This window comes from Panthera tigris, chromosome B4 (genome assembly GCF_018350195.1).
Source record: "Panthera tigris isolate Pti1 chromosome B4, P.tigris_Pti1_mat1.1, whole genome shotgun sequence".
Classification (NCBI taxonomy): Eukaryota; Metazoa; Chordata; class Mammalia; order Carnivora; family Felidae; genus Panthera; species Panthera tigris.
Window position 1 is genome coordinate 104015223 of NC_056666.1, and position 19875 is coordinate 104035097.

At 37.5% G+C, this 19875-nt stretch overlaps 1 long non-coding RNA gene across 1 annotated transcript; it reads right to left on the minus strand.

Annotated features, from left to right (window-relative positions):
• Nucleotides 1-1001: 1001 nt before the first annotated feature.
• Nucleotides 1002-19327, minus strand: LOC122240398. Its single transcript, XR_006220081.1, has 3 exons — nucleotides 19147-19327; nucleotides 16631-16760; nucleotides 1002-1119 (listed from the first exon to the last, which is right to left on the minus strand). It is a non-coding gene; the product is annotated as an uncharacterized LOC122240398 (long non-coding RNA).
• Nucleotides 19328-19875: the final 548 nt, after the last annotated feature.

Sequence of the window (19875 nt, forward strand, 5' to 3'; positions counted from 1 at the left end):
TTCATGTGTCTGTTGGCCATCTGTATGTCTTTTTTGAATAAATGTCTATTCATGTCTTCTGTCCATTTTTTAATTAGATTATTTTGTTTTTTGGGTGTTGAACTTTATAAATTCTTTATATGTTTTGGATACTAACTCTCTATTGGATATGCCATTTGTAAATATCTTCTCCCATCCCAAAGGTTGCCTTGTAGTTTTGTTGATTGTTTTCTCCACTGTGCAGAAGCCTTTTATTCTGAAATAGTTCCAATAGTTTATTTTTGCTTTTTATTCTCTTGCCTCAGGAGACATATCTAGAAAAAAGTTTCTTTGGCCAGTGTCAAAGAGGTTATTGCCTGTGTTCTAGGACTTTCATGGTTTTAGGTCTCAAATTTAGGTTTTTAATCCATTTTGAATTTATTTTTGTGTATGGTGTAAGAAAGTGATCCAGTTTCTTTCTTTTGCAGTTGCGAAATGTTTTAGCTGCATTATATCATTTAATTTCTTTAAGTAAAAAGGGGGTTGTCAAGGCTTATTGCAATTGTGGACAAGAGTAAATGGATTGTCTAACACAAGCCTGAAAAATAGCTAGGACTCACTATACTCCCCCTCAACACTCTTCATTTTCTCTCTTTTTCCCTCCTTTCTTTGAAGACATGTCCATGGGTTTAAGAGAAAGGAAGGCTGAAAAAATAGGATGACAAGTATTTTCTACATCATGGAAAAGTGGTTAGTCTTTCTAAGTTTTCCTGAGTTCATCCTAAGAATAGGTTTCAGTTACTGAAAATTCATCGTGCTGAACTCCTGACCTAGTTTATAACCCAAAACACAAAATGGAATAACTTAAAAGTATTTTAGTTATCTATTACTATGTAACAAAATATTCCCCCAGTTAGTAACTTAAGTTACAAACATGCATTATCTCAACAGTTTATAAGGGTCAGAAATTCAGGTGGGGCTTGACTAGGTGCTTCTGGCTCAGTCTTTGCCTGTGATTGCAGCAAAGTCATTCAGGGCTGCAGTTCTAGGGACTGAGAATCCATTTCTAAGTTCACTCATGTGACTTCTGATGGACGTTTCATTTTTTTTTCTACCATATATTCCTCTTCCTAAATCTGCTCACACAACATCGTGACTTCCCTAAAGCAAGAAAAAGAAAAGAGAAATTTCAAGACAGAAGCTTCAGTCTTTTACCCCTAATTTTGGAAGGGACGTACCATCACTTCTGCTAACTTCTATTGATCACACAGACAACCTGGTACAGTGTGGTGGGGGACTACAAAAAGGTGTGAATTCAAAAAGGTGGGAATCATTAGGTGTCATCTCAGACGCTGGCTACCAAACACATACTGCCATTATCCACCTTGTGGAGCAGAGCCCACTTGTTCCAATGGCCCAGACAATGTGTGCTGAGCAAGCTGGATGTTTTAGAGACATAGGTTTTATTCTAACCTAAGATTATCATGCAAAAACAGTGTAGATGTTTGAAAGCTTCACTGTTGCAAAGCTGAAAGCGTAGAAGAGGACAAAATGTTTGCTGAGCATCATGCTTTGCACATGTTACCAACCAACTAAATACTTAAGCAAATGTGTCCCATTAAGTCTAGATACTTTGGGAAGGGTCTCAAGTTTATTCATATCTACCCTTTAGAACAAATATATTTTCTCCCCCTACCCTTTAAGGTCTCAGAGCTACAGAATTCACACTAATTGTAAAGAAAGACTTCCAAAAACCAGGGAATTTTCATTTCAATGGTATAATTTGATGGAATTCTATTGATATTTTTAATAAGGTTATATTACATTGTGATTCAAATAATTGAGAGTGATGAACACATAGTGCTTGGCACGTAATAGGCAGTCTAAATATTTATTGATCAAAAAAGTACAAAATTTCTACCATTTTTATGTACAATGACAGAAGAAAATATTGTAATACGTTAGATTTTTTTGCTGATATTTCAAAGAAAAGTGGACCTTCTAAGAAAAACTAAAAATCCATAGTAGAGAATAAATTTTAAAAGAAACACATACACAAGAAGCAAAATGTTACTGCTAGGTTAGAAACTTGTATTTACAAATAACTATAATTTGAACAAGAAATGAAAGTTTTTTGTATCTTTTTTAAAAGTGTCAGTACTCATAAAAATAGGAAAAAAAATCTCCTTCCTTTTATAGTTTATCTGTCTAGTCTCAATAAAAATTGTATCAGGACTCAAAAGCTGAAATTAAGGTAATTTCAAACCACTTCAAAGATGTTATGAAGTCCCTGTTATTAAATCTTATCTCATAGGTACTTCCAAACTATAATTTATAATTCATGATTCTGAAAAGAAAACAAAAAACTGACTTTAAGAAATCATTTTAAAGACAATTTTAAACTGACAACTTGCTCAAAGATATGATTGAGGAATTTAAATATTCATAAATTTTCTCTAGGTTTTATTATTTTAAGCTATCATAACCTATACTTTAATAATAATCTGAACTATTCAAACACAATGAATAAAAGGCTAAGAAGATGCCTAACAGATTCTTAGAAATATTACTTGCACTAAAAATGTAGAGTGGGGGAGGTTCAAGAGAAATGTTTATAGGTGATGATTAAACAATGGTCTTTCAGTGGCTGGTCATTTACTTCAAAATGTAAATCATTTTCTATATAAAAAATAATTGTTAGGAACATTTTAAATGACCAGAACAATTAAGTTTCTCAGATTTTACAACACTGTCAACATAAAACAAAAGCCCAATTTCTTGAAGTTTATTCATTCATTCACTCTGCTTTCCCCCTGATCTAATTCATCCTCATAGCAATTATCACCACCTAACCTATTATGTAGGTATTGTTTCAGTGGTGTACTGTCTATATCTACCTGCGAGAATATGAATGCCACAAGAGGAGGGTTCTCTCTATAATATACTCTGTTTTATGCCCAGATTCAAACCAAGAGCTTTATAAACATTTACTGAGTGGATGAAGGAACAAATTGTTATCACGTGTCATGCACTGACCTGGGTGCCAAAGATGTAGTAATAAACAATGTAGACATGGTCCCTATCATGAGAGAGCTTATAGTTCACTGAAGGTATAGACAAGTCAACAATTACAGGAACCAATATCATAAACACTGTTAAGAGAGAAGGACACAATGGTGGTATGAATTCTGAAATTGGAGGAAGTCTTTTGGAAATCAAAACTCAGATCTAAAAGATGTTTGGAAATTAGCCAAGTTTTGAGAAGTGAACAGAAAAGAGAGAAAACTGTTCAACATGAGGAAACCGTATGTGCAATGATCCACAGATAAGAGAAAGAATGACCCGAAAGAAATTCTGTACAATTCCATTATAGAGATTAAATTGAGGTGAGAGAGGTAGAAGTTAAGATATTTTCAACAGATGCTTTCAAAACCAAGTAACAGAAACAAATCCCTCTAGGTCCTGAGATGACTGTGCAAGCAATTAGGCTAGGACCCAGTTTATTTTTTTCTTTTCCCAGGTCCAATTCCTCACCAAGATTTCATCCTTGGCACCCAAACACTTGCACTGATGGTCTCATAGTGACTATCAGCACCACACAGACCTGCTTGCTTCCTCATCACACCCAGCATAGAAACAAAAAAGGAAGACGAGTCCTATTTCCAGGAAAATCCACAGATTCATTTTGGTTGGTCCATTTAGGTCACATGAAAGCTAGGTACTGAAACAGACTGGCCTTAGCCGGGTCTCCTGCTGAATCCTTGAAACTTACATGGAATCCGTATCCCTGACACCATAGTGAGCCAATAGAAATCAGGGGCACTTGATAATGGAAAAAGGAAAATTAAGTACATAGGCAACTGGCCTGTTGTATTTGGCAGGTAACTTCAGATTGTATCATATAAGCAAGAGCCACTGAACTGTAAAGGAAGAACCCACTCAGTCACGTTAGAAATGTCACTCTTTCTTCAATGTAAAGAGCAAACAGAATTGAGATAAGAAACACAGAAACTAGTTAGCAGATTGGTGCAAAGTGCTATCAGTAGAGATAGACTAACAATAAACGATTCAAGAGATATCCAACTATTAGAATTGACAGACATTGGAGAAGATTTAAATGTAAGAAGTGAAGGAGAGAACAATGCCATTGACAATCCCTGTGTAATGATTGGCCATGTGGACATGTATGGAAGTGCCATGAAACCAAGAAGGAAAAACACCTTGTGGCAGAAAATAATGAGTTGATTTCTGCATATGAGGTTGACATGCCTACAGGTTATAACCTTAAAGTTGTTTCAGTTCTCAGAGTCTTGCCTTTTCAGATGTTAAAGAAGTTGTATAATTCTATAGCGGAAGTAAAAAGTAGATATAACATTTGCTAGTTATTAGCCAAGGATCCATTTACATTTTTTGCTTAAGTTTTTGTTCCATAATTTCTAAATACTAAGCTATTTTCCCAAGCTAAAGTTTAGGAGGAAAAGTGAACAGACCAGAAGCATATAATAAATCATCTGTGTTTTTCTCTAACAAGAAACATAAATGCATATTAAATACCAACTGCTACAATGATATGGAAATAAAATAAGAATTAGAAATATCTTGATTCAGTGTACAGAGGAGCAACACTGGATTAGATAATATCAAGGTCAAGTAGTGACACAGGCAAATAGAAAGTAGAGCAAGATTTTTTTTAAGTCTACCAAGATAAAAAAAAATTATTATTGCAACATGGATACCCCAATTGCTTATAAAATTGGGAGCATCTTTGTGTGGGACAGTATCTACCTGAAACATCACTTGGAGGAAGAGAGCTAGGCAGTAAGATTAGCAGCTGCAGTATAAAACTGATTCAGCAGCAGATGCGAGGCAAAACTCCTTGTTTCCAAATTTGCTAGAGGGATGTAGCCTTATTAGGGAGGAAGCTGAATCTAGGTTATACAATAATGAAGCAGACAAAAAACATAGCTGAGCTTTACTTCATAATAAATCATTGAGAATTTTAGGATGGAAGAGAGCAGAGAAGAAAGGAGAGAAGAGAGGAAGGAGGTGGGGGAGGAGGAACAGAATCAGACAGGGAGGATGGCCTAGTGGAGAGCAGTTCAGAGGGGAAAGGGGGAGAGAGAAAGAGACAACACAACAAAGGAACCAGAGGATTGCTTTCTTGTGGCTAAAAGCATTGTTTGAGAAGAGAGAGTACTTAATATTCAATTCTAAGCTATTTTCATTGATATAATATTAAACCTGTATTTTCAGGAAAGTCTGATATACTGAAATGTCCACATGTGGTGATACTGAGGAGAAAAGAAACGGATCAGTCATGGGATATGTGGTCCTCTCTACAATTACCCCTTCTACCAATTTGTGATAGAGTACAACCATCTTCTCAAGAGGCAAGATCAACAAGAGTTTCAGGTCCCATGTGTCCTGGCAGTTTCCCTTGCATTTAGGCTTAGGTTTCATTCTAATGAATTCAAAATGAAATTATGTTTACATAACATAATTCCTTCATGTATTCAACGAATGCAACCAAGAGCAAATTGAATGGCTGTATGTGGCATAAAGGACAGTGTTTTAGTGAAGCAGTTATAGAATAGAACTGACCCACGAGTGAGCTACAAATATACAAATAGTAGCTGAACTTAATTACATCAGTGGCAAGTGAATTTAAATGAGGCAAGTCTGACATCTTTGCTATACTAGAATAAATCTGTACAACATATACAAGGTTTTAAAGGCCATTCTTTTCAACATTTATCAATATGATACATTTTTGAGCATGTAGGACCAAGGTTCTAATCATAGTTCTGATGCTATATGCCTTTTTCTAACATGTTTGCATTTCTACTATGGTTGCCTTAAGGGATTTCTATCCAGTCATTTTTGAAAATAATTCAAAATTAAATATAAGCTCTTCCAACCCGGGGCACCTGGGTGGCTCAGTTGTTTGAGCATCTGACTTCAGCTCAGGTCATGATCTCACGGTCTGCGAGTTCAAGCCCTGTGTCGGGCTCTGTGCTGACAGTTCAGAGCCTGGAGCCTGCTTCGGATTCTGTGTCTTCCCCACCGCTCTGCTCTTACCCCACTCATACTCTCTCTCTCTCTCTCTCTCTCTCTCTCTCTCTCTCTCTCTTTCTCTCTGTCTCTCAAAATATAAATAAATGTTAATTTTTTTTAAAGATGTGCCAACCCATTAATGACCTTTTTAAATAAAAGCTGTGCAACTTTTTTTGTAGAAAAGAAAGATAGTCTACATTATGACCTATTGGAAACAATGATCTTTTGCAATTAGTGTCTTCTGATATCATGCTTTTTATTTATGGGATTTTTATAACCTTCCCAATTTGACTGTTCTGTTAGAAAAGTGAAAAAAATAATTATTTCTTTATATATATATTTTTTAAATTTTTTAAATGTTCATTTATTTTTGAGAGAGAGACAGAGCACAAGTAGGGGAGAGGCAGAGAGAGAGGGAGACACAGAATCTGAAGCAGGCTCCAGGCTCTGAGCTGTCAGTACAGAGCCCGACACGGGGCTTCAACTCACTGACTGTGAGATCATGACCTGAGCTGAAGTCAGATACTTAACTGACTGAGCCACCCAGGTGACCCAAAAATTAATTACTTCTAATTGCCATGACAGATTCATTACAAAAATCACTTTTGGGAAAGTTATTAATTTACTTATTTAAAAAAGGTGCATTTTGTAATTACCAGGAGTAAGAGCTGCAAAACAAAATGAACTCTCCCTGTCCAGGATATTCGTAAATATCTGAGCATCCAAATAATAGACGGTATTTTAAAGGAAAATGGCAAGAAAGTATAGAAAGAATGCAAGGTCTACTCTGGTTGAATCATAATATCTCTGTAAAACAAGAATGATAAAACTAACATAGTTGTTGTGAGCATCAGATAAAATAATGTTTGTAGAGCACTTGAGACATGTATTGTTTAGCAAATTATTTTACTGAATCCTCCCCACAGGTCCACATATCCCAGTTTTACAGATGAGGAAACTGAAGCTAAAATTATCCAGGTAGTAAATGGTGGAGCTGATATTCAGATCCATCAATATGACTCCAAAGGTGGTAGTCTTAAATCATGTACTGTAACAATATTCAAATGTACTACTACTATGCCCACAACTTCTTGCACGCGGCAATAGAGGTTTGTTTGTTTGTTTGTTGACAGTTAACTACTGAATGAAACATTCACAGACAGGTCAGCATTTATCCTCCAATGAATATGGTCATGGGTTTACACACAGACAGCAAAATTATTTGCAACAGATAATTAATCTTAGGGATTCATGTCTTATTGTAGGTATGGGATATAGGCACTGATGACCAAGCCAGGGGAGAAATAAGACATATTCAATACAGGAAGCAGTCAGAAGCACCGTAAGGCTGGCATAGTATTCAAGTAATAAGGGAGGGGTCAACTCAGGTAGGTGATACCTACATAGAAGATAACAACAGATGTTACCAAAGGCAAGTATAGAAATAGAAGTAGGAATACCAGTGGCAGGAAAAATGAAAATAGTAACAAGAGTTAAAATATAGCAAGTACAGCAAAATTCCATCATAATACTTGTATGTGAGATTTAAAAAAATGACCTGTACGATGTGAAGTTACACTATATGAAATTAATAAAGTAACTGGGGTGAGGCTGCTGCAGAGGACTCGGCTAACTGCAAATTACATTCTATCCAAAATGTCATTATTGCAGAGTACATTATCTCAGTGTTTCATTCTGCCAGTCACACACCCAGCAAAACTTTAAGGGGTTTACTTGTAGTAAACTCATTTAATCTTCCCCAACAACCCTATAGTTAGTATCATTTCTCCATCTATGCAGAGCAAGAAAACTGAAGTGCAGTGAGGTTAGTAACTTGCCCAAGGTCGAACAGCCAATAAAAGGCAGAACTAGAACAAAGACCCATGGTTTCCACCTCTAGAGTCCACTCATAACTAGGCAACCCTGCCTCTGCAAAGTCAGGCATCAAGCAGCTAATGTCAGAGAATCTGGCAGCTGATAGCAAGACTCACATCTCAGGTTAGAGATCTGAGGTGTGGGGTCAGAGCTCCAGTCTTTATGGCACAGAAGATGTGAAGAAGCTAGAACAGTGGCTGGCATATAATAAGTACTCAATGAATGTTAGCCATAAAAATAATAATAGTTGTTGCTGTTGTAACAAAAGAAGAAACTTCTATAAGCTGAATCTACTCCCCTACCAAGTTCATACATTGAAGTCCTAACCCGCAGTGTAAAATATGACTATAGATAAGGTCTTTAAAGAGGTAATTAAGTTAAAATGAGGTGTGCTCATCAGAGTAAGCTCCATTCCAGTAAGAAGAGAAGATTAAAACACACATGAGTACAGAAAACAGACATGCACAGGGGAAATACCATGTGGAAATACAAGGAAAAGTGCCATCTGCAAGCCAAGGAGAGAGGCCCCAGATGACACCATACTTGCCCACACTTTGATCTCAGACTTCCAGCCTCCAGAACTGTGAGAAAATGCATTTCTGTTGTTTAAGCGCCCCCTCCCACCCCATCTGTGGTGCTTTGTTATGGCAGCCCTAGTAAACTAATACAGGGACCAAAATGTGTGAAACATAACATGAGCAGGAAATGTAGTATGAGATCTGCATTAAATTCAATATGAATGAGACTGAGGCCAATACTGCAGGAACCCATGTAATAGAGAGGGACTCTAGACAAGAGCTCAGATACTTGGTCTGGGGCAAATTAGAGCATGAATAATAGCAAAAGTAGTTAGAGGCCAAGCTGTTCTCTAAAGCGTCTTAAATATCTACTGCTAAGGAGGGGACTGAAGCTTAGGGATGGAGCAGAGTTGTCATCAAGGGAATGCTAAATGTGTGCAGGTATAACCGGAGAGTCACGAAAAGTAGGAGACTGCCTAATTGTTATCATGCATTAATATCAGATGCAAAAAAGCAATCTTAATTTAATTATTTTTTAAATGTTTATTCATTTTGAGAGGGGGGAGTGGAGGAGGGGCAGAGCGAGAGGGGGACAGAGGATCTGAAGGGGGCACTGAGCTGACAGCAGGGATCCCTATGAGGGGCTCAAACTCACAAACCTTGAGATCATGACCTGAGCCAAAGTCAGACACTTAACCATCTGAGCCATCTAGGTGCCCTAAAAGCAACCTTAATTTAAAAATCCTTCCAAATTAAACTTCAATGTATATTAAGCCTAAACTAGGTCACTACAGATGTACTTTGTCTATTTCAGTGATTAATGGCCCAAAATTATGGTGAAAATTTCCTAAAAATGATATGATGGTGAAATCTGTAAGTCATGTAGCATTCAAATATGTGTTTAGAACTTCCTTGTCATCTACTAATCTGTTTTAAATACTAATTTTTCTGCTGTTCATATAGGTTTTATTACTTTTTGTATGTACCTATATATCTTTAACATTAGGTATGTCTAGATGTGAGTAATATACATTGGATTGAGTTGATAGAATTATTCCAGAAGAATGGCATCAACAATACTTTTCTTTTCTGTTGGATCCCCCCCCCCCGCCCCACACATACCTACTGTATTTAATCCAATATAACTCAACAAACAAGATCTGTTTGTGAGATCATTTTTCTTTGCATTCTTCATTAACAATGTATATTGCATGCTCACAACATCAAAATTGATCAAATGAGCACAAGCAAACTAAAAGTTCAATTAGTGATATTATAACCAGTTACAATTTCCAGAAATAATAAAAAAGCATACAGTGTGGAACAAGTGTCAGATGAAAACATTCTGAATGTGGAGGCTTTCAGTTTTCAGAACTCAATTGCAATTAGGAAAGCAGAAAGAGCTAAAGCACACCCTCCCTCACTCTTTGAACATACTCCCCTTTTACAGGTGCTTCACTGCATAGCCCATCAATGTTTTCACAGGTTTGATGGTGAGGCTCAACAGAAACAAATCTCCATTCCAGATTAATGAAACCTAAAAGCAATGATCATTACAATAATCGAAAGCATAGGGGCCACTGCCATTGTTTCAGGATTTCTATGTAAGGAAAGGAGTAAGGGATTTTTTTTAAAAGCTTTATTTTTCATGGGGCGCCTGGGTGGCTCAGTCAGTTAAGCGGCCGACTTCGGCTCAGGTCATGATCTCGCAGTCCGTGAGTTCGAGCCCCGGGTCAGACTCCGTGCTGCCAGCTCAGAGCCTGGAGCCTGTTTCAGATTCTGTGTCTCCCTGTCTCTGACCCTCCCCTGTTCATGCTCTGTCTCTCTCTGTCTCAAAAATAAATAAACATTAAAAAAAAAGCTTTATTTTTCAAAAGATGCTTTAAAAGTAGTAGACGGAGAAATGCTTCGCATGTTAGTCATGAGCAAAGAATGTATAGCTGCTGTCCAGCCATGCATTCGTCAGATGCAACTTATCGGTTGTCCTGTTTTCCTTAAAGAAGGAAACAAAGTAGTCTCTATTATCAACAATAAAGTGCCCATTAGCATGATGTTAATTAGCATATTCATGTTGAATCTTTGTAATACTTTAAAGGAAATCATGACATCCTGTGATGAGGACAGTTTTCTACTTACTATTGAAGATGACACCATCTTCATGGGTAACTAAGGCAACAGTGGAAATTATCAGAGTCCTGATTTTATGTCAGAAGATCATACTGACAGCTGTCCTCCTAATGCAGTCATTTGTTAAGATGAGCAATATGGCTGACATTTTAAGATACCAGTTATGTGTCCTTACATACTAATGACTTTTTAAATACCAAAAAAAAAAGTACACATTTTCAGTATTTTAACCCCACATTCAAATAAGATTATTTAGACTTTCTTTTATTCTCCTTCAAAATATGCTAAACCTCTGCAGAGATCTTTCTAGCTTTTAGCTACCAAGGAATTAATACATTTTTCTTGAACAGTAGTTGTTATTTTCAGATAAAATGTGCCAGAGTCTGAGGGTTTTATGTATGTATAAAAGAGTAATCTTAGCCCTCAAAGATTTTCCAAGGAAAACTACAATGGGAATAAATCTCAACATATTTTTTATTAATATGAATTAGAGAGTCTTACAGATGAATTAAATATCCAACATATTTCTGCTTGTTATACAATGCATATAACTTAAGATTAAATGAAAAACAAGCATTTTTCTATAGGCTTCAAAATATTTGAGTTATGCTTTCTGTAATCTTTTAAGCCTCTGAGAGTGCTATTTTTAAATTTAAATAAATGAAAAACTAGAAATAACCATAAGGAAATTAACTCCTATAAATTCACTTTTTAGGCTTTCTAGTGGAAAGTTTCTAAAACTGATTTTTCTCAGAATCTTCAAGGCCTCTACACCCTTAGGGCAGATAAGAAAAACCTGGGACTCCTATAAAGATATTGGCAAGCTTTTAGACAAGAGCATCACCATTACAATCAATTAGTTTTTTTTAATAAAGTCAACTGAGCTCTACTAAAATTTACTAAGTACCTACTGTGTGTAGACACTAAGGTAAATACTGGTTTCCTTCAACCCAGAAGTTCCATTCTTTGAAAAGAGAGAGAGAGAGAGAGAAAGAAAGAAAGAAAGAAAGAAAGAAAGAAAGAAAGAAAGAAAAGAGGAGAGGAGAGGAGAGGAAGGAAGGAAGGAAGGAAGGAAGGAAGGAAGGAAGGAAGGAAGGAAGGAAGGAAAGAGAGGGGGAAGGGAGGGATGGAGTGAAGGAAAGAGGGAGGGAAGGAGGGAGGGAGGGAAGAAGGAAGGAAGGAAGGAAGGAAGGAAGGAAGGAAGGAAGGAAGGAAGGAAGGAAGGAAGAAAAATGGTCAGGAGACAAAATCTCTATGTTCTCCTGATTATCAGCCAGGGTAAATCAGAGCCAGAACAACCATTTCTAAAATTAATTTTTTAAATCATGATAGAGTCAGAATCATGAAAAACTAAAAAAACTTTTCTTCTGTTCATAGGCTCATTAATTATTCATTTATCTCTTAACAAATATGTATTAAGTATATTTCTGTGCCAGATAATCTTCTAAGCACTTTATATAACTTACTACAGTAATGTTTTTAAAAATCTTATGAGAAAGGCATTAAGCTATATACTTTACATTTAAGGAAATACAAACTTCAGTTAAAATCTTTCCATGATTAACTAATCTTTCATGTTTTTGGCAATCAAGTTCCAATTCACTCATCCTTCAAAAATGAATTAAGTGTTTGGTACAGGGAAACCATGAGCAAAACAGACCCATTCCTGCCCTCTTGGAACTCATAATAGAGACCAAGAACTCCCTCAGATCCAGGCTCTGCTCTTCAAGAGGCCCTACACATTCATGGGCTTTCCTCAAAATTGTTAAAATTCCCCCTCTGTGCCTGGGGCCAGTTGATGCCAGAAATTATGTCAGGGCAGAGTCTTAGGCTCAGAGGAGGAGCCAAGTGGGGTTCCCCTGGTCTCTGTGTTTCCCTTTCAGATACTTCCCAAATTTCAATCCTGTGCACAAGATCAACCAGAAGCCCCAAGGTGCTCCATGACTCATGCCTGGGAGGTCATCCCAAGGCCCCTGGGCTAGGCCTTATTTCCTGGAGGGTGGCCTAGAGGGTGGCCTTGCTCTCTGCAAGCCAGTGTATTATTTCTTTCACAGGATTACATAAGATTGGCTTCCAGAATACCCCTGACAAGTGATTGTGTATGATGCTCACTAACATTGGGCATAGAATGAGTTCAGAACTTTGAGATACCAGCAGCGCACTGCTGACCCTTTGACTTGAACTCATGTGTTGGATCTTATGTTAAAATCATGTGTCAGATCTCATATATGTGCTTTCTGACCACTGTGCTGCAGTATCTGAAGATGGTGACAGGTATATTTTCTTTTTTATTGTTTTGTGTGTGTCCTTTTTTCTTTCTTTCTTTCTTTCTTTCTTTCTTTCTTTTTTTTTTTTTTTTTTTTTTTAGAGGTATATTTTCCCCTGTGTATCCCCCGCTACTAGCACCCAGGGCATCACCACCCCTCCGTAGGCTCTATGCCTTATGTAAGGGAGTCCCCTGGGGCTGTTGCACCTAACCCATACAAAGGCTTCTGAGACTATTTTTCCACAAAACCTTCTGATCAATGCCCTCTTTTGCCTCCCATAGATGTAGTGATGGGTGTAATACTTTCCCAGGTCAGTCCCAACCATACAGGACAAAGACAAGAAACAGCCATTCTTTGCTCAAATAAGACCACTCTTCTCATTCCACCCATGGGGAAAATTTTGTAGTATTCCACTGTGATTCACTACAATCTATCGCCTTTGAAGGGGCCAGCTTAGTAAACTATATTGATATATAATGAGGGTCATTGATCTTTGTAGTCACTGATCTTTGAGGGTGGCACTAAACTCTGTCATTTATGCATCTCAGATGCACTATAGTTTCTGATTTATTAATCTGGCCAAGATAATATAGTTTTAGAGATCTGGCTTTTCCTTACATGGAAACAGTATGATGGTTCTTCCATATGCTAAATACATACATATCAGAAATTCGGGAAATTTTCAAATAACCACACAGGTTAGCCCTGGACTCCTCAAAATTACAGTAAGAGATGCTTGAGCCCCAATCTAATACAGGCTCCTTGATGGCATTTTAAAAATTTTTCAAAACATTTATTTATTTGTGAGAGAGAGAGAGAGACAGAAATGGAGATAGAGCACGAGTGGGGGAGGGGCAGAGAGAGAGGGAGACACAGAATCTGAAGCAGGCTCCAGGCTCTGAGCTGTCAGCACAGAGCCCTATGCGGGGTGCAAACTCACAAACCTTGAGATCATGACCTGAGCTAAAGTCGGATGCTTAACTGACTGAGCCACCCAGGTGTCCCTTTGATGGCATTTTTGAACTCCCAATATCAGTGTAAGCTTGAACCCTATATCCAACAGCTTTCAAAAGTTTTGGAAATTTCTTTTCCTCAGAATGCAGTTACTCTGAGAAATGACAGTAGTATTCGGGGGGTTAATGACTGAGGGAATCACTACTGTATATCTTTGGGTTGTTGTGGGATTCCTCTAGAGAACATGGCCTATTCATCAATTGATGGGCTCTAGGTCTGAGAAATGGATCGCATTTCAAACCTGAATAATGATGGTCATTTTCCATGGCAGTAGGTGGCATCAGCCACTTGCTTATCCAGTTCTAATCCACCTAGTTGCCCAAGAACACCCAGGCTGATCCCTGCAGTTGATAACTCCTTGGAGCAATTTGGTCTGCTGCCCATTATGTTAATATCATCTACCTTGCCTCAAATGTTTAGGTGCTATCCCTAGCTCCTCTTCTGGGAAGCTATTATTTTAATGACACTCGAGAACCTGTTTTCACCAGAATTTCCTACAACCAACCCTGCTCAACACAGGATAGGCAACACTGAGCTTCTCAGTATTGCTGATAGCCCCCTTTATAGTACATTCCTTGATCTGTTGTTAAGAAGATACCCTATTAGCACCCTAGGGCACATGTTATCTGTTGGGTACTGAGATCTTGCAGTACCTACCTCTCTGAGCTTTCCTCGACACTCTAGTAACGCATACCTCGCATCTTCACCTCATTTCAAATGCACCATTATCTTTTCCAAGTTTCCAAGATCCCCTGAGCATGCTAATAAGACAGATTACAGGTTCTTTTCCTAAGAACTTGAATGTGAGGTAATAAAATAGTGCCCTTTCCCTCAACAAATCTTCTCTTATCCAGTCTTACAATATAATCTATAATATAATCTATGTAAAATAGTATAATCTAGCCTTATATGCACGTATATATACAAAAATAAATTATATAATCCACATTTCCAAGGGAGATGGTGACTTTTTAGAATAGTTTTAGATTTACAGAAAAATTGCCAAAATAGTACAGAGTTCCCACATACCTCCAACCTAGTTTCTCCAATTGTGAACATTAGTGCAGTTGGTTCATTTGTTACCATTAACAAATATTGAAACATTATTAATAACTAAAGTCAATACTTTATTTAGATTTCTTTAGCTATTACCTAATGCCCTCCTTCTGTTTCAAAGTCTTAACCAGTACACTACATTCCCTTTAGTCATAACGTCTCCTTATGTTCCTCTTGACTATGACAGTTTCTCAGACTCTCCTTGTTTTTCATGACCATGACAGGTTTGAAGATTGCTGGTCAGGTATTTTGTAAAATGGCCCTCCACCAGGATTTGTCTCTATATTTTTCTTAAAATTAGACTGTGGATTTGGTGTGATGGGAAGAAGACCACAGGGATAAAGTGTCATTTTCATCACATCATACCAAAGGTACAAACTATAAACATGACTTACCACTATTGGTATTGACCTTGGCCACTTGGCTAAGATAGTATTTGTCAGGTTTCTCCACTGTAAAGTTATCCTCCCTGCACCTCTTTCCATACTGTACTCTTTGGAATGAAGTCACTGTGTACAACCCATATATTTTTTTTAATATATGAAATTTATTGTCAAATTGGTTTCCATACAACACCCAGTGCTTATCCCAAAAGGTGCCCTCCTGTACAACCCATATTTAAGGAGAAAGTAGTTATGCTCCACCACCTAAGGTCAGAGTATTGACATATATTATTTTGAATTTTTTGCATAGGACATTTCTCTTATTCTTCATTTATGTGTTATTTAATCATCTATTTATATCAGTATAGACTCACATCGATTTATTTTATATTTTATGTTATAACCCATTACTACTTTATTTTGTTGCTTAAATTTTCCACTGGGAGAATTTTCAGTTGGTTCTTGTACCCTTTGACATACCTCCTTCAAAGCAATTTGCACTTTCCTCATTCTCACACAATATGATGCTACAGGCTCATCTCTTTCCTTTCCCAGTCCTAGAATCAGCCAAGTTTCCCAAGAAGCCCTGGTTGTTCCCTGGTTGATTCCCAGTCCTAGAATCAGCCAAGTTTCCCAAGAAGCCCTGGTTGTTGTTTTTTTGTTTGTTTGTTTGTTTGTTTTTTTTTTTTTTTTTTTTTGTTTTTACTGGTAAATGTCATTAGAAAATAAGATCTGGGAGGCAACTGAGTGGCTCAGTCAGCTAAGCATCTGACTCTGGATTTCAGCTCAGGTCATGATCTCATGGTTTATGAGTTCAATCCCCGTGTTGGGCCATGAGCTGACAGTATGGAGTCTGCTTGGGATCCACTCCCTCCCTCTCTCTCTGCACCTCATGCTCTCTCTCTCAAAAATAAATAAACTTTTTAAAAAAGGGGGGGGGCACCTGGGTGGTCAGTTAAGTGCCCAACTCTCAAAAAAAAAGATCTGGGTTTTGAGTATGATCATTGCTACTAAATGCCATTGCTTCTAGACTCTCTAGCTGAGAAAAGAAGGAAATATATGCATGTATATTAACCCACACACATGCATGTGTGTATATATACACACATATTGTATAGACTCACGCATATACATATATACTTTTGTTTGTGACCATACTTTTGTATCTATATTAAGCTAAAATGAGTTCATATTGATAATCTCCACTCTAATCCATGCCACATGGAATATTCTGATCACTTTCCCATGCTTATCTGTAAACTTACCCTCCCAACAGTGAGAAACCTGGTTTCCAGAGATGGCGCTTTTTACTTAATCTCTGAGAGGGCAAATAACTAACACAGCTCCAAATTCTGCATTTTTAACTATATATACCTACATTGTACAAAATACCATGCAACACAGCTCTCAGCTCCAAGCTCTTCATTCCATACATTTTTCTGTGATGCTGGTGTGGAGTCTATGAAAATTACACTTTCCAGACTCCTTTGTCAGCTGTTAGGTTCTACCTTGGGGGGCAATAAAAAGAAATGGGAAAGTGTGTGAGGGAAGGGCCTTGAATCACATTTTATTCAGTTTCCATCAGCACTGATCCAACAGCAGCAAATTGTTGGCTGTAGCCTACAGTTTCTTCTTTCACATCAAACAGTAGCCTCACCACACCCACTCAGGTTTGGATATAAACCTGAACCTGGTCCTATGCCTCACTTACTTATCCTTTGAGCTAAATGCTCCTTTATGTTGGGGCAGCTGGGTAGCCTCAGTTAAGCGTCCAAGTCATGATCTCATGGTTCCTGTGTTTGAGCCCCACGTCGGGTTCTGTGCTGCCAGCAGAGAGTCTGCTCTCTCTCTCTCTCCCTCTCTCTGCCCCTCCTTTCCCCTGCCCTCTCTCTCAAAATAAACAAACAAACAAATAAATAAATAAATAAATAAGCTTTTTTACATAATAAAGTTTAAATGATCCTTAGGCTATCCAAGTATCCAACAGTATCCTTGGTGGTCTGTGTACCTTGCAGATTATGACACTTTCACAGAGATCTGACACCAGTTGAGAAGAGCTTTCCCAAAGAATTCCAGGCCTGAGCCCTGGTGAGCAGAGCTTCCCCAAAGAAGTCCAAACTTGAACCCTGTAGGCTGTCTTCTCTAATCTCCTATGATCTGATAATATATCTCTTCTCTTTTGTTTCCTAGCTCCAGGAATGATGGCTGCTACCAACCATTTTTACCTTTAATGCGGGTTTGTTTTGTTTTTGTTTTTGTTTTTGTTTTTGAGAGAGAGAGATACAGAGACCAAGAGAGCAGGAGACGGACAGAGAGAGAGGGAGACACAAAATCTGAAATGGGCTTCAGGCTCTGAGCTGTCCGCACAGAACCTGAAAATGGGGCTTGAACTCACCAGCCATGAGATCGTGACTTGAGCTGAAGTCAAACTACTGAACCACCCAGTGGCCCCAACCATTATTATCTTTAGATGTTGTTGGCACCCCCTTTTTGCTCTCTTCCATCATTATTTTATTTGACTTTCATCATTATTTTATCCTCCATATTAAATGTACTCTGAAATACTTGGTATTTTGCTTTCCTCAATGAATTCTAACACTCTGTCTTCCTCATTTTTTCTGCAAGGTACATATTTTAATGGTGCTACCTCAATATGTTTTTGTGAAGATTAGCTTAGTTTTTGCATGAAAATTATTTAACACAATGCCTCACAATTAAGAAATGCTCAATCAATATTTATTATTATTTTTCTTACCAACTACACTAGTGGAATGGGATTTAAGGGCAATCTTCCCAACAGAAGAACAATGTTCCAATATAAAATCTTGAGCCTGGCTAGTTTTAGTTTTGTAGACACTAGTTTCTCTCATCACTGTCTTTTTTTTTTTTTTCATATGCTCAGGACTATATCAAAGTAGTACATACTATGTGACTATACTATTTGTTTATGATAAGAATGCTCATACATTAACTGGCTAATAGCACCAGCACTTTGTCCTCTGAGTTCCTTCTCACTGCCCAAATAATTTCGTCTTTTTCTAGGACCCGTGGGACCTCCCCCTATTTGGCAATGAAAAGCTAAATGCTTCCAGGATCCTGTTCCAGTGCTAGGGTCAGTATCTGTTCTAATTGGTTTACATGTATGCCAAACATAAAGATTTTGTGTATCACCTACATATGTGTATTGTCCCTCTCTCCATCAAGAATATTTCTGAAGTTAACATTTTGGAAGTTCTTACTATGTGCCATATGGAGGTATTGACTATTATTATTTTCCCTTTTGCTTTTTAGCTAAAAAACTCAGACACAGAGAGATTTTATAGCTTGCCTGAGGTCACACAGCTGTTGAGTGGTGAAGCCAGGATTCATGTCAGGTTGTTTGACTCCAAAACCTGGGCTTTTGACTGAGGAACATGAGTTGAGTTTAGTTGGTGCAGAGCAGAGAGGGACATAAGAACTTAAAGTTTTACTTGGATGTGGATTCAGAAGAAGAGACTACATGAGGGATAAAAATTCATCACAGTAGATGAAGGATTGAAACCAAGGTTATAAAGTAGATTTTTTAAAATCAACTTGTTTCATTCATTGAAGATAGGTAAGTTCTTTATTTCATTCTGAAGCTATTCTGTGACTCCTTGTCAAAATTTACTAGAAGAACATGGTATCTTCAAGTCTATCTGAGTCGCATGATTCTGTGCTCTCCTCATGGTGTAGTGTTACAAAACACTGTGCTCTTAGGATGACCTTTGGAGCCAGACCTGGATTCAAGTGCCAGTTCTTTTTATTAATTGTATGATGTTGGGCCACCTAAACTTCACAGTCTCCGTTCTCTAAATCAGTAAAACATTGACTCCATTTCCCCTACAACTACTTGTAGGATTTCATTTACAGTACCTGGTCTGTATAGTGGTCTTTGTGACTGTTAAATTCTTCATTCTCTACATTTCATGTTTCCTTCCATTCTTCTTTTAGGTTTCATAATTTAGATTTTTCATTATGTGTCTGCTCTCTAACTTTCATGTTCACTTGGGTAGTTCTCTTGATGTGCTGATACCATCAGTTACCATATGACTTTCTAAATAAGCCTAGTAATTGAGAATTGAGAGCTGTTAGCTTAAATTATACCAATAATAGTCCTAAGTGTCTCAAAATTATAGTTATCCCTTCTTTAATTTTCTACCTATCTAAAGAGCTAGTCATCTAGAATCCATTTTGCATGATATGAACAAGCTCCCAGATTGTATGAATTGATGCCATACGCCCTTTCCCAATAATTGTAAAGAGGGACAGAGGGAGGGAGAGAGATGGGCTGGGTATAATCTATCTGCCAGTATCTGATTGTATGACTGTCTATAACTCATCTGTCTGGTTCTCAATGAAGCTACACTGCATTCCATAATTAAGCCCCACTTTTCTGCATAAACTACCTTCTGTTTTATATTCACATTTAAAAAATTACTGAATTCCTAACAAATGAAAATTTGATTCCTGCCTAGAATCTTGATAGAAATAATAACAAAAAGTCTCCTCCTAAGAATTTGCAAAGTCCTGCCATCATATAAGGTTAGAGTGTGAATTTTGACTTTATAATTTTATATATAATAAATCCCATAGGTGCCTGAC